This window comes from Hemitrygon akajei, chromosome 1 (assembly GCF_048418815.1).
Source record: "Hemitrygon akajei chromosome 1, sHemAka1.3, whole genome shotgun sequence".
Classification (NCBI taxonomy): domain Eukaryota; kingdom Metazoa; phylum Chordata; class Chondrichthyes; order Myliobatiformes; family Dasyatidae; genus Hemitrygon; species Hemitrygon akajei.
This window is the reverse complement of record NC_133124.1, coordinates 62,651,387-62,667,605: the sequence shown is the minus strand read 5'-3', so window position 1 is coordinate 62,667,605 and position 16,219 is coordinate 62,651,387. Positions and strand designations below refer to the sequence as shown.

The 16,219-nt window shown below is 39.3% G+C and overlaps 1 long non-coding RNA gene across 1 annotated transcript in view; it reads left to right on the top strand.

Moving 5' to 3' along the window:
- Positions 1-8,978, top strand: part of LOC140731135 (uncharacterized) — a 36,457-nt gene extending 27,479 nt beyond the window's left edge. Inside the window, exons 2-3 of the long non-coding RNA XR_012099733.1 lie at positions 5,091-5,214; positions 8,254-8,978. This is a non-coding gene — a long non-coding RNA (uncharacterized lncRNA). The remainder of the gene's footprint in view (positions 1-5,090; positions 5,215-8,253) is intronic.
- Positions 8,979-16,219: the final 7,241 nt, after the last annotated feature.

Below are 16,219 nucleotides of genomic sequence, written 5' to 3'. Positions count from 1 at the left end.
GACAATTTAAACTGCACATCTGTCTGCACAGGGTCTATCTCCCTCATTTTCCTATCCATGCGTCTGTCTAGATGCCTCTTAAGTATTGCTATTGTATTTGCTTCAAAAACTTCCCATGGTAGCATTTTCCACTTAGTGTAAAAAAACAAATTTTAACCTCGTAAATCTCTATTAGCTACCCCCCTTCTACTTAAATCAAGCCCTTTGGTATTCAACATTTCCATCCTGCACAGGCACTTGTTTGCAAAATACACAGTGAGAAACTAAGTGGACTGATGACAGAAGAAGGTGGATTGATGTTCTGGCCGCACTGGTCAGGACACAGAGAAGCTTGATACCCACTGGATGAAATGATCGGAGCTCATCCTTTCCAGGATGGATGAATAGGTCACCTCCATCGATGCACGCACCAGGCCAGCATGGGACTGCATCAGAAACAATGGTGATTCAGCATCCACTGCAGCACAAACTGGATGCAGCCAACATCTGAGAATTGCAGTCAGAACAGGCTGTTTCCTCTCATCCCAGCCTGCAGCACGACTGGTGGATTCGATTTCCACAGTTCAGTCAAATTTGGATGGGAGGAGTATGGACTGCAATGGTGGGTTTATATGACTGGGCAGGAAAATAGTTTGACAAGGACTAGATGCCCCGAAGAGGCTGTCTCAGTGCTTTAGTGCTTTAATGAATGGTCCCAGGCTCTTCCCCAGGAAAGACGGGTCCAAAATTAGAGAGTACAGGTTTAAGGTAAGGGGAAATATTTAAAATGGACCTGAGGATGGTGCGTATATAGAACAGGTTGCCAGGGGAAGTGAAAGAGGCAGGTACAATGTTGACATTTATAAGACATTTGGACAAGTACATGGATTGGAAAGGTTTAGAGGGTTAATGGTGAATGCAGGCAAATGGGATTAGCTTGGTTGTCATGGATGAGTTGGGCCAGTGGTTTGTTTCCATGCTGTGAAACTCTATGACTCCCTAACTCTCTATGGAATACACCCAAACCATGTACGATTGGAAAATAATCCAGTAGTAAACTTTGTAAACAGTTTGCAATCCCTTTAAATAGTCTGTCACACTGTTAAAATTGTGATGATCTGAGTAAGATTATGAGAAGGCATAAACTGCACAGGCGTGATCTCAAGTTTCAATGCTGATTGACATCATAATGTGCCAACTCTAGATGTTCTTAACGATTGATGCATGAGCGCTTTAACAAGCTTGCGAACATCGCCTTTGCCGGAATTCTCAACAGATGTTACAGAGCTCAATTTTGCTCTCATCAACTGGTGGCTAACAAAAGCAGCAAAGATCCAAATTTACTAATTAAAAACAAGCTTTACTGCAGGGTGATTGAAGACTTACTATGGAAACTGCTTTGATTTCACTTGCATTGTAGCAAAATACAACACTGGTTTAATACACGAGTTTAACACCCACCTCCAACGTAGGTCAAGAAAATCTGAGACCCTCTCATAGAATCCAGTACCTGATTTTAATGGACTTTTCTTGCAACTAATTATATTAGTTACAGAATTAGTGTGTGGGATAACTCGGTAAATAAAAGGAGCCATTTCATGTCATGATGCTCTATAAATGAATCAAAGTCGAGTTTATTGCTGTAAGCACAGGTGCAGTGTAAAATGTACCTGCAGCTGCTTCACAGGCACATAGAATCATAAAAGCACCCACAAGAAAAACATAAATTATATGAAATTTTTACGAGAAGTAAAACACAATTAGAACTATAAAACTGAATGGAAATGTCTCAGCAAAATATCAATTAATTGTTGCAGTTACCACTGACATACAGTTTATTTAAAAAACTGGGTCTATCTCAGGATCAATACGGCATCATGCACCATTACTCATGCCCTTGTAGAGCCAGTGAAGGTTATTGTAATGTTCATTTCCTGCACCAGCTCAGTGATATTACACAGTCCATTTCACATCAGAGCTGTTTTATGTGGGTTTGCAAATCATACTTGAAATCTTCTCTGTTTATGTGGGGAGCAAAATCTCTCAGCGTCTATATAACATGGCAGAAAATTCATGTTTACAAATAACAATGAATAACAAATTCATGTTATACACAACCTGTATAAAGGTTGTGAAAGCGTTGAGAGACACACAATTCTCACAGCATTAAGTGTGCTATGCCAGGTAAATGCAGTGAGATTATAATTTATAAATATAATTAAAGGAGTTACTTTTCATTGAATATGCAAGATTTAAACTCTACATTGTAGGTACAGAAATGACCAGATGATATCAATAAGGTTATTAGTGCTTGCTATTGTTACATCTGACATTCATGGTTTAGAAGTACCTAACATTGAAAAACCAAGAATTGTTGCCAAATATATTTTTTTCAAATTATATATCAGTACCAAAATTACTGCAGTGGTGCTTGCTCAATGAAAATGGGGTGAAAAACTAGAAATAAAGACTCCCAATGTGTATTAGTCCTATAAATAAAAATGTTGTATTTATGATCTCAAATTTAAAACTGTAAGGTTGACTGATTTGCAAACAGAGCATTAGGTCTTCTTTTGCCTTTGAAGAATAAAGCAAAATAGGAAGTATTTTTGCGATAATTTTATTTATTCATTTTTAGTTTTGACTTCCTTTTTCTTGATCTAGCTGTGTACCTTATACCCTTGCTGTGAACATTGATAAGAATCATCAACATTGACAACGTGCTGGCTGCCTTCAAGAGAGTGAATCCAAAGAACGCATCCGGTCTGGACAGAGTACTGTCTGGTGTAGCCACAGATATCTTCAACCTTTTGTTCCGGCAGTGTGTGGAGCCACCTATTTCATGCAGGCTTCAATCGTACCAGTGCTCAAGAAGTGCATTGAAACTTATCTAAATGACTATCACCAGTGGCATTTACATGCACAGTATGGTGTTGAACAGAGAGGCTGGTGTTGAAGCATATCAGCTCCTGTCAGAATGGTGACATGGATCCATTCCAATTTGCCTACCACACCAACAGCTGTACAGCAGATGATATCTCATTGGCTCTTCACACAACCCTGGAACATCTGGACAACAAAGATGCATACATTAGGATGCTCTTTATCAATTACAGTTCAGCATTTAACACTATCATCCCCTCAAAACTTTATTAATAAACTCCAAAACATGGATCCCAATGCCTCCTCGTGCAATTGGTTCTTGAATTTCCTCACTTGTGGACCCCAGTCTGTTCGGTTTGGCAAAAATATCTCCATGAGCATAAGAGCACTGCAGGGATGTGTACTTAGCCTCCTGCTCTACTCTCTTTACACCAGGACTGTGTGGTTAAGTACAGCTCCATCATCATATACAGGTTTGTTGTCAACACCACTGCTGTGGGCTGTATTAAAGAGGGTGATGAATCAGCATATAGGAGGAGATTGAAAACTTGGCTGAGTGGTGTCATAGCAACAACCTCCCATTCAATGTCAATAAGACCAAGGAACTGATTGTAGACTTCAGGAAAGGGAAACCAGAGGTCCATGAGCCAGTAATCATTGGAGGATCAGAGGTGGAGGATCAGTAACTTTAAATCCCTGTGTGTCACTATCTCAGAAGACCTGTCCTGGACCCATCATATAAATATTATTGCAAAGAAAGCACAACAACATATCTACTTCCTCAGGAGTCTGTGGAGGTTTGGGCATGCCGTCGAAAACCTTGGCAAACTTCTATAGATCTCTGGTGGAAAGTGTGCTGACTGGCTGCATTATGGCCTGATATAGGAATACCAATGCCTCTGAGCATAAAATCCTAAAAAGGCAGTGGATTCGGCCCAGTACATCACAGGTAAATCCCTCCCAATCATTGAGCACATCTACATGAAATGTTGCCGCAGAAAAGCAGCATCAATCATCAAAGATCCTCACCACCCAGGCCATGCTCTTTTCTTGCTGCTGCTATCAGGTAGAAGGTACAGGTGTCTCAGGACCCGCACCACCAGGTTCAAGAGCAGTTACTAACCCTCAACCATCAGGCTCTTGAACCAAAGGGGATAGGACTGTTAAGGACTCACTTAAGGACTGTTATATTGTTATTTTATGTTCATTATTTATTGCTATTATTTATATCTGTATTTGCAGTTTGTTTTCAGTTTACAGTTTCTGATGTTTACAGTTACTGTTCTATAGATTTTCTAAGTATGCCGGCCGAAAAAGAATTGCAAGGTTATATGTGGTGACATGTATGTACTCTGATAATAAATTTTACATTGAACTTTAAAGTATCGGTCTCTAAGTTATCAGTGTTCTAATCCAGGGTGTGGAGCAAGCTAAGAATTCTATTTTAATGAGTTTATACAACAGTGTCAATTAAAAAGCTCTCAAATGACTGACATTGACAAAATAAAGAAATGCATCAGCAACTTCTCTGAACTTAATTTTGCACTTCATCTCATTCTTAAATTAATCCTTGGAAATTTATTAATTGCTGCCAAAGCCCAGAGTATGCCGATGCCCTCTTCTAATCTTGGGTGTTACATTTTTTTTTCTTGGTACCTCATAATCATGTAAAAATACTGCCTGTTGTAGGTTATATTTTATAACAAAATAAAAAGGAATGACTTTAATAAATTCAGCTTTGTGAATGTGGTGGATGGGTGACCAGGGACAAAGAATTGGGAGTTCATGAGTAAAAGGTTCATGAGCTGAAATATAAAGGATGAATGCACTGCTGTACGAAAAACTCATGAGAACACTAAAATAAAAAGGGTTCTTGATTTGTGAGGAATGTTGTTATTATTTGATTCCAGAAAATTAAATAAATTGAAATAATTTTATCAGATCCCAAACCAGGATAGAACAGAGGAACATAATTCAATCACATGACACAGCTTACACTAGACACAAATTTCTTTGCTGAATGCAAGTTCTAATTAGTAATTTTATATTAATGGGTCAAAGGCTGAAACAATGGAATAAAGAGGAATGAACAGTAATTTAGTGTTGCATTGTACAAATATAAAAAGATAAGAGAAGCGTGAAATTCTGCCGAAGTTGTAAACTCCAGAGTTCCAGAAAAAATAGCTGATCCATCCATTTACAAATTTCTGCAAATTCCTCTTCAACAGGAAAAAAAAGAAAATCTGCAGATGCTGGAAATCCAAGCAACACACACAAATTGATGGAGGAATTCTGCAGGCCCAGCAGCATCGATGGAAAAAGTACAGTTGATGTTTCGGGCAAGGCGATAAGGTGAGAGAGGGAAAAGGGGATGGAAAACGTAGGAGGGGTGTTGGGGGGCATTACCAGAAGTTTGAGATATTGACGTCCATGCCATCAGGTTGGAGGCTACACTAACAGAATACAAGGTGTTGTTCCTCCAACCTGAGTGTGGCCTCATCAAGACAGTGGAGGAGGCCATGGATGGACATATTGGAATGGGAATGGGAAGTGGAATTAAAATGGGTGGTCACTGGGAGATCCTGCTTGTTCTGATGGACGGAGCATAGATGTTCGGCGAAGTGGTCTCCCAATCTAAGTTGGTCTCATCGATGTACAGGAGGTCACAGCAGGTGCACCGAACACAGTAAGTGATGTTCAACAGATGTTCCTGAAATGTGAGGTAGGCTGTGTGACGTTTATAATGGAGATACTAAAGATCTCCACAGGCTTAATGCCCAGTTGTTTTTTTCTCTCTCTTTACCCAGACTGCTGGGGAACTGAAATCTTTTTTTTGTCTCTCAGTTAAAACCACCTTCACATCCTCTTCATGGAGTCATGCCCTTGATCTCAAGATCTCAAAGATAAACTTTGTTTCTTTAAGCTTCTTGCTTCTTCTTCCACTTTTCTCTCTTCCTTCTTAGCTGTTTCATAATGGAGTTAAAGTTGTTCCTTAAGGTTATTATAACCGGGGGTGGTAATGGGGATAGCTCCCACTACCTTTTAAATACTACCAATGGCGTGTATCTCAAATAGCATCTGACAACCAAGTCCTAGGCTTCACATACGGTTTAGCTACTGATAGGAGAAGGGGCAAAGGCAGGTCACTGGTGTCTTTAAACCAGTCACTTCAGGCGGATGGGGCTCATTAGCTGTGGCTGGCAAATCTTCAGCTCATCTAGGAGAAGGAAAATGCTGATGTCAAACCAACATGGCCTTGTGGCTACAGCCCCTCATGGGGAAGGCTTCAGAGTAAACACTGAGGAAACATCCAGAGCTGGAGTCCCTAAGGCAACTGCAGTTACACTGAGTTCAATGCTGACTGGCAACTGTTGTGATGCTGCTGGTGCCAAACTGTATCGGTCTCTGCTGTTCCTTTCGATTAATCAGCTGCATGGAGAAGGGGAGCCTGCTTCATTGGCAACATATTGTACTGCACTGGCTTGTGTATCATGTAGACAGCTGGGATGCAACAATCATGGTTGACCCCGACCAATGGAGGGCCTCAATGGAGCAATATCTTCACAGATGCTGATTGGCCTAATGAGTATTTCCACCATTTCTTGTCATTATATTTTTACTAAACAAAATACCTTAGCTTTAACTTCAGCACAATTTCAATCAAGCCACTTTCTCAAATTTCAAGTAATTCATCTCAAAATATTTTTGAAATGTACGAAGGAATAATTTTATTCAGCCACAACAATTAACCTTTTACCACTTCCCTTCTCACCATTCAGTCAGTTAAACAATCTTGTAGCATCTGAAGAATTCACTTGCAATTCTTTCAGTATTTTATATTAATGACAGAGTTTCTTCTGGAGAAGCCAACCACAAATTTGGTGGCGGCACTGCAAAATACCTGCACTTAGTCTGCAAGGTCTATCACTTTAATTCTCCATCACACTCTCCCATTGACCTCTATGTCATTCAGCTTGAATCCATGCTGTAGGGTGTGAAGGAAAGGCTAGCAGTGGATAGGACACACCAGTGAAATGATAGGGCACTTGAATAGTTATCTCAATGGATGTAAGTTCTTTTACCAAGATTCTGGCCATTTGGCGTATTATCCTCTTATGCATCACAATATCAACTTTTGATGGAAAATACTCCTTTAAAACACGTCACATGTTCTGCTATATTATGGACACGCGTAAGTACCATTGCTGTCTACAAATGATTGGATGAATGTAAGCTGGTTGTTGAAGGTTACGTGAGTAGATATTGTGTCAAAACCAAAATCCAAGATCATGGGCTTGTTAGTATTGTCTGGGCTCACATAAGTCTCTTCAACAGATTCTGAGGTTCTGCCAATATCCAAAAGCAAACATGGAATCAAGTTTGTATATAAATAACTTGTTATTACTTCCCATAAACACTCTTCAGTCCACACACTATCAAAAGAAATATTACAGGAAGTTGGAGATAGGATTAAGGAGCAGAATGCCTAGAAATGGGGGACTTAGGACTTCTTACAAAAGCAATTTTTTATATCTCATAATGTTTTAGAGACTCCAATTAACCATATTTTAAACATTTCCTAATGAAGGTGCTCATCAGTCTGATATAACCGGACAATTCTGTGTTGGCAGTCATAAATATCAGCAATTTTTAGCTTAAATGTGTTAGAGGATTTTCACCTTGAAGCAATGACATTTGACAAAGTATTTCTAAAGCTGGATGATGTGTAAATTTAAGTCTTAAACACAGGGATGGAGTTCTTATGTCTCTGTAGGTGTCTGTGGTCGTATTTTTGGAAGTGCAGTCTGAGCAAGTTGCTCCAGTGCATCTTCCAGACGCCACGCACAGCAGCCAGAGTGAAAACTGGAGGTGGAGGGAGTGACTTTTTAGTGGAGTGGATGGAGGGCCAATCAAATAAGATGTGTTGGATGGTTTAGGCTTCTCTGTGGTTTATTTAAGGGTCATTCTTTTAAGTTTTTGAATGTTGGAAGCGTGGGACCTTGTGAAAGAAATGCCAGTAAATTCCAGTAATTTGGTTATTACCTGGGACTTCCATTGCACATATATTACTGGACAAATATCAGCTCAGTCCTCAGCATTGACCGTGCCTAATTGCTACTGTATGTTCTTTATCTAAGCAGTTGTGATTAAATTGGAATATTATGGAATAATTATGAAACATCCTTGCCTTATAACGTGGGAAATCCATTATCTAATAAACTTCTCTAAATATAAATACTTTCTTTCACCCTAGCACATTAGGCATTGTGTATTGAAATAAATTGGTATTGACATCTGAATGTTCTTCAATGAATAGTAAAACAAATAATTGATCCTAATTAATAATGCTCTTCACTATGGAACATTAATTTCCCTCGGGTCATTTTCCAGAAAGCAGACCTCAGACGTGACGAATGTGCAGCCACGTACATATAATGTAGCATTGAAAACCAGTGCAGCGAACAAGTAGGTCATCTGCCTGAGAACCGTCTGCAGAGGCACAGGGATATAACAACAGAAGCAACAAGCCATTGAAGCAATACTCATGCTCAGAAAAATAAACTAAACAATGTTTTCAGTGCAGGAAATGTATTTTATGCCTGCTGACCACAAAATGTAAATGGTTTGGTTAATATTCATTATAGTTAATGATGCACACAATGATGCACTATGCTGCGTTCTAAAGACAAACATTTGTTTTCCATTTACCTTGTGTGTGCACTGCAAGCTGAGATGGTCTTTGCAATTGTGAAGTTAATAATAGATGTACTTTCTAATTGAACTTATGTGCATAGAACGAATCCTGTATTCAGCAAGAGGATATAATAAATGCTTCCCTTTGTGGGTTCTTATAACCCACATGGCTTTTCATGAATTACTCAACAAATTACAGTATCTCGCAGAAAATGTCTCCTGTCAAAGTCGCTTGATTAAAAGAAAACTTCAGAAAGTTCAAAGATTATCATCCCTAAGTGTTATTTTATTTTGATTCTTGCTTGTGAAAATTTGTGTATTTATATTTAATGTACAAACTAACAAGTTACATTTGAATTTGTAAAAATAATTTTGATTGGACAGAGCACTTGAATCTCAGAAAATGTGCATCTGTGAACAAAAAACATGAAAAGAAATGTATGAAAAAATAAATTTGCTTTGAAAAGCACTTCAGCACTTGTATATATGCAGTAATTATGTATTTATCTAATTACAGTGGAATGTGTTACAATGTCGTATGAAGTTATACAGAATAGAAGCAAGCCAAACTGGTTTTTACAATGAGTAACCCAAGTGTATAAAAATCCATCCTAAGCAAGTACTCAGAAGAAAACTCCCGATTGACCAATACGATAAACTTAGCTCACACAAAATGCCAGAGGAACTGGCAGCATCTTTGGAAAAGAGTAAACAGTTGACATTTCAGGCTGAGATCCTTCTTCAGGACTGATCAATTTAGTTAAATTTAGTTATATACGTTTAGTTAACTTACTTCAGTTATATTCCTAATTACAAGTAGTCCTTGTAATATAGCATGGTAGCGAGGAACACAAACTAACTGAACCCAGGTACAAATCCTTTATCTATAAAGATAATCAATTTCAGTCAGAGGTTGAGGTCAGGAAAAAGGGAAGTGAAGTTACTACATTTTATGATCTCAGTGAATAGAGACAGAAGAGAAAGAATATTAACATTGCCCAAAGCTTAGGCATCGGACACGAAATGATGACTGAACACCTATCTATCTGATAAAGCACCTATCTACTGACAATGCTGTTGAAGTTCTCTTCTTTGTCTTCTTTTATCTTGGTAGTGTGGTGGTTAAATTACTACTTTTATTCATTCAAGGGATATGAGCTTTGCAGGCTGAGTCAGCTTTTACTGTAAATGCCAATCTCTAATTGCCCTTGAGAAGGGGTTGATGAGCTGCCTTTAATCACTGCAGTCCGTGAGGTGTGTGTTTGCTGTTAGTGAGGGAGCTCCAGGATTCTGACACAGCATTGGTGAAGAATGGTGATATATTTCCAAGTCAGGATGATGTGCAGCTTGTAGGGCAACTTCCAGGTGTAGTATTCATGTGTTTACTGCCCTGGTCTTTCTAGCTAGTGAAGTCAGGTTTGGAAGGTGTTGTCTAAGAAATCTTGGTCAGTTGGCCAAGAAACACAAGAGGTCTGGATTAATAAAGAACTGTCAAAATTCCCCTAAAGCCTCTGTGGAATTGAAACGAAGTTAAAAATCTGGATTTTTTATTTAAAACAAGGAATAATTACCCTTGGTGATATTAAGAATAGAGTGGATTGTTGTAAAGACATCCAGTTCATGGTTGTTCTTCATTGCCTTCCGGTCAAAAGGCACCAGTGAACAACAAGTACCATCTTCCTTTTGGCTTTTCTCAGTCTTCTGCTTATTCTTTTGATGTTAATTTTGCCTTTGAAACTGTTGGAACCTGTGGCTTACAGTCTGTGATTTGATCAAGTGAGCTAGTGCTCTGCTGTCCCTGAGAAAACTCCAGGAGAAGAGTGCTAGCACGAGCTACCATGAGGAGAAGCTCAGTGATGAGATGATGGGGCCATGATGGACTACATTTCTCACCGGTTAAAGCATTGAGGAAAATTAAAATATTGAAGCAAATGCAGAGGAGAGCGAGCGGTTCTCAGAGAGGCCACTGGTGCAAGTCGTTGCCCTCAGAGGGGCCACTGGTTCAAGTCACTGCCCTGTGTGCAACTTCAAACATACTACTATGGTTGATTTCTTAGTGGTCCAGTTTGCTATCTGTTCAGGCTAATAGAATAAGCAATTAATGCTGGTCTTGCCATCAATGCCCATATCCTAAAAGATGAATAAAAAAAGAAAATATATTATATTGAATAGCTGCCTGTGTAAGGAAATATGAAAGTTGACCCTCCTCAGCAAGAGCAGGCTGTGATGATAAAGTACAACCTGTGAAAAAGTGATGGAATTTTATTTGACTAATAGAAGTAGGAATTTATGCAAATAATCAGCTGTATTGCTAACCCACATCTCTGAGTGAGGACGGGAAAACTATCGGACATGGAAATGCCAGAACTGGGTGCAATGTTGTTCCCATATGCACTGAGAAATACAATTGTAAATATTTCCTAATTACAGAAGATGAGTAGCCACAAATATTCCCACAAACCATCAAGAGCTTATGAACAGGTACAGGTAATCATGAGCCCAGTGGAATACTGGCTTTTATCTCAGGGGATCAGGAATAGCAAAATGAGGAGGTAAAATCTCAAAAGCAAACACAAGGAAATCTGTAGATGCTGGAAATTCAAGCAACAAAACAAAATGCTGGTGTGTACTTCTAGTGCTTCTTCTTATAGAAGCTACCTGGCCTGCTGTGTACCACCAGCATTTTGTGTGTCTAGGTAAAATCTCAGATACATGGAGGCTAAGATGAACAAATTGGTCTTGCAGTGATTTCTTTGCAGGCTTGCCAGAACAGTACCAGTATTTAATGGGTTAACTTGAGAGGTTACACAAACTTTATTTTATTCCCTTGAGTCTGAAGGTGAAATGAATTGTCAATTGTGGTGGCTGCCCATCGTGTCTGTGCAGGTGTCCTATGCAGGTGAGTTTTTAAAGTGGACAAGCTGTTGCTGTTGCTGGGTCAGCTCCACTCTATTGACCTCAGAAATCCAGGTCAGTGGTGTGAGCAGGCATCACAGACTGAGGTCTTCCTTGGTTCCAGTGGATGACCATGTTGCCTTCTGTGCCTTCTGTCCCCTTTGCTCTCCATGAAGTGTTGCATAAATGCCATCCTGGCAGTTGGACTTCACTGTAGATGTCATCTGTCTAATCCACCAGAGCTGACTTCACATGCTAGTACAGGCATATCCATATCTCGCCAGGGCATAAGGTCATCGGCTACGTTCACCTGGTTTAGCCCACCTGTCGAAGCGGTGTACTGGGCTGTGGCCACCGTCACATGCAAACAGCTAATTGGAGCCACAGAGTGAATTAGCTGCCCCAGAATGGAAACGACAAGCCCTTTCACCAGAGGTTCTACCTCTCCCTGGACATCCCATACACCCTGAGTTATTTAAATTATTTTAAAAGGTTAATGAACAGACACAGATAAACCATTGCCTATAGTTAGAAAACTGAGATTTCGAGTAAGTATGCTAAAGTTCAGAGAAGAACCATTTAGAGTTTGAATATAAATCTGTTTTATCATTAAAAGGGTAAGTAAGAATCTGGCAGTGTCTCTTCTGAAAGTAGGCTGGGTTACAATTTTCAGCACTTAATTGTTAGATGAGTGTCAAAGGTTATGAAATAAAGGTGGGTGAATAGAACTGAGGTAGAGATCATGAAGAATGTGTGAGAAAACTAAAGGACTGATTGACCTTTGACTGTCTCAATGACTCTCAGGCGTTTTCCAATCAGCCTGTGTTTGTATGTCTTTCGAAGCGCTACACAGCTGAAATATCATCAAAGTTACATCAGCTGATCAAAGGAACGTGATGCATTCTGACACAGCTAGTGCTTGTTCTGCTGAATAAAGAAGCTGATATATTGAGTCATACAGCATTTAATGTTTGTTTTAAAATCTTGAACTTTGTCATGAGGAGGATTAATTTTATAGGCAAAGAGAATTTTGATCGTTATTTCTTACACTCTTATCTGTTGTGACATTTTTTGTGCCAAATGAATCATACAGATATATATCGGTGCTCCTAATGGTGCTTAAGCTCAAACTCAGTGTAAAATTTCTAGTACCATATCAGAACTTGAAGTTATATAAGATGTTGATGAAACTTAATTTGGCATATTGTATACAGTTCTGATTATGTACCTAAAGGAAAGATACCAATAAGATTGAAACAACACAGAGAATATTTACAAGGATTTTGCAGGAACATGAGGACCTGAGTTATAGAGAAGGTTCAATAGGTTAAGACTTTATTCCCTGGAGCATAGGAGAATGAGGGGAGATTTGATAGAGGTATACAGAATTATGCAGGGTATAAATAGGGTGAATGCAAGCAGGCACTTTCAACTGAGAGTGAATGAGATGAACTAGAGGTTGGAGGTTAAGTTTGAAAGGTGAAATATTTAACGGAGCCTGAGGGGGATGAGAGTGTGGAACAAGCTGCCAGTGGAAATGGTGGATACGAGTTCAATTTCAAGTTTTAAGAGAAATTTGGCTAGGTACATGAATGGGAGTGGTGTGAGGCTCAAGTGTGGATCGATAGGAGTAGACAGTTATAGTTCAGCATGGGGTAGGTGGGCCAAAGGGCCTGTTTCTGTACTGTAGTTCTCTATGACTCTAACTGAACTTAAAAGGATTGGCTTTGCAAAATGGAATATTGTTACACTTTCTCGCCAATAGTATGAACAGTTTTTGGAATTTATTATCCTTATCTTTCAATGTTTTTGAAGTTTTTTGCTGCACCAAAAAGAAGTTCTACATTGGAATAATTCTCCCTTAATTGCATTTCAAAACTTCACACATGTTTCATAAAAGAAATTGACTGACAATAAAGTCCTTGAACATTCCAAGGCTTTTTGATGAGTTGGGGTCATACCTGTGGGCTATTGCTAATGAAGCAAGGCAACTCCTGTGTGGCAATGCAGGGGCTTTTCACCAGAAATACAACTGAACAGGGATAGTACACCATTAGCAAGTTAATAAATTGTAGTCTGTTTGCTTTAACCATTGCAATATTTGGTAAATATTTTAACTGAATGCTGCAATTGTGAGTAAAACACGAAGTATCATAATTTATATTTTTAAAATCACATTTCTTGTAGAATGTATTTATTGATAAACCCAACTAATTCACAGCTCCCCCACCCCCACCTCATCTCCAGCCTCTTGCCAAGTCTCAGTCTGTTCTGATCCATGTCTCTCCATTTTGAAAACCTCCGCTTGGACCCTGCGATCCATTGAAAATATTTCCTTCTTGCTGGGAGATTAAGGTGGAATGTGCATGTCTGTTCAACCTAAGATGAATGGTAGATGGAAGTTCATTACTTCCACTCATACTATTAGCAAATTAGAACAAAAACCACCTGTACCATACCATTACAGACAGACAGACAGACATACTTTATTGATCCGAGGGAAATTGGGTTTCGTTACAGCCACACCAAGAATAGTGAAGAAATATAGCAATATAAAACCATAAATAATTAAATAATAATAAGTTAATCATGCCAAGTGGAAATAAGTCCAGGACCAGCCTATTGGCTCAGGGTGTCTGACACTCTGAGGGAGGAGTTGTAAAGTTTGATGGCCACAGGCAGGAATGACTTCCTATGATGCTCAGTGTTGCATCTCGGTGGAATGAGTCTCTGGCTGAATGTACTCCTGTGCCTAACCAGTACATTATGGAGTGGATGGGAGTCACTGTCCAAGATGGCATGCAACTTGGACAGCATCCTCTTTTCAGACACCACCGTCAGAGAGTTCAGTTCCACCCCCACAACATCACTGGCCTTACGAATGAGTTTGTTGATTCTGTTGGTGTCTGCTACCCTCAGCCTGCTGCCCCAGCACACAACAGCAAACATGATAGCACTGGCCACCATTAGGATTTTTTGTTGCTATCTCTGTTATAGATGCATAGATTCATAAAATAATATAGCACAGAAACAGACCTTTTGGTCCAACTGGTATATGCCAGCCAAAACATCCTCCTTATTAGACCTACTTGCCTGTGTTCAGCTCATAACCCTCCAAACCCCACCTCTCCACGTACCTATCCAAATGCCGCTTAAATGTTACAAATGGATCTGTCTTGACAACTTCCTCTGGCAGCTCATTCCAGCTACTCACAATCCTCTCTGTGCAGAAGTTACCTCTCAGCTCTCTTAAATCTCTCCCCTCTTACTTTGTATCTGTGCTGTCTCGTTTTGGACTCTCCAGCCCTGGAGAAACGATTCTGTCTGTCAGCCTTATCCATGCTCCTCATGATTTTATAGACTTTTATGAGGGCACCTCTCATTCTTCTGCACTCCAAGGAATAAAAATCTACCATGGCCAATGTCTCTCTTTAACTGAGATCCCCTCTTGTTCAGGCTCTATCCTTGTAAATCTCTTCTGCATGCTCTCCAGCACATTTTTATTTCCTTTGGATGTGCAGCATGACGGCTGATTAAAAAAAAGTTAGAAAGTGGACAAAATTCATGGGTTCGTAAATAGTGAGTTCTGGGTGATAATAATCATCAATAAATAAAGCAGAAATGGCTGGCCACATTGATAACTGGATATTGCCTATTGAGTGAATTAAACAGTACTTTGAAGCAAATGAAATAGCTAATGAAAAGCAGGTTCCAGTTTTTCTGAGTGCATTGGGTGGATAAGCAATTTAGAAATTTCACTGCTCCAACCAAAGCAGCTGAAATGAGATTTGCAGATATTGACAAAGTAATACAAGAATATTTATCACTGAAACCGTTGTTAATTGCAGAACACTTTAGGTTTCATAAATGGAATCGAAAGGAAAGGGGGTCCATTACAACTTACGTGGCTGAATTAAAGAGATTGTCTCAGCTTTGCCAGTTCACTAATGGGCTTAATGGTGCACTGAGAAATCATTTAGTTTCTGGAATCTTACAAGGAAGCATTCAAAAATGGCTCCTAAATGAAACACAACTTACATTTAAAAGATGAAATTAATTGAAGATGAATTAGACACTGGCTTGGCTGTTGCAGTCATTCCACAAAATCAGTTTGAATGGCATTTCAAAGATACTGAACAGAAGCCTGCAGATATACAACTAAGAACTTATACTGGAGAAAAGATAATTCCTGAGGGAATGACATTTGTAGCAGTGAAATATAACATCCACAAGCCACATTGGGCTTGTATGTGGTAAAAACAGGAGGGCCAGCATTATATGTCATGAATGGTTGAGACAACTACAATGTTAGTGCAGACCATTCCACTATTTGCATACCACATTCTCTGCAAAAGAGTCAACTGAAAGCAAATTTAAAAAGGCATTGGATAATCCCACAGCATTGTTCAAAGATGACATTGGAAAACACAAACATATCATAGGTAAAATATTGTTAAATGAAAATGCCACAGCTAAATGTTACAAAGCCGATTCAGTATTTTATATCATTCATGATAAAGTAGCCAGTGAGCTAGATTGCATGGCGACTGAAGGAATTCTTTCCAAAGCTGAGTTGAGTCCATGGAGTGCAACACCATTGGCTCTAGTAGCCAAGAAGAATAGGTTGGTCAGAGGAAAAATGTGCTGAGAAAAGCCAAGCAGTGGTGGATTCTCCAAGGCCAAAGGACATGTCACAGCTGCGTTCCTTTATAGGATTCATCAATTATTTCAACAGGTTCCTGCCAAATCTGGCTACTGTGCTCCATTC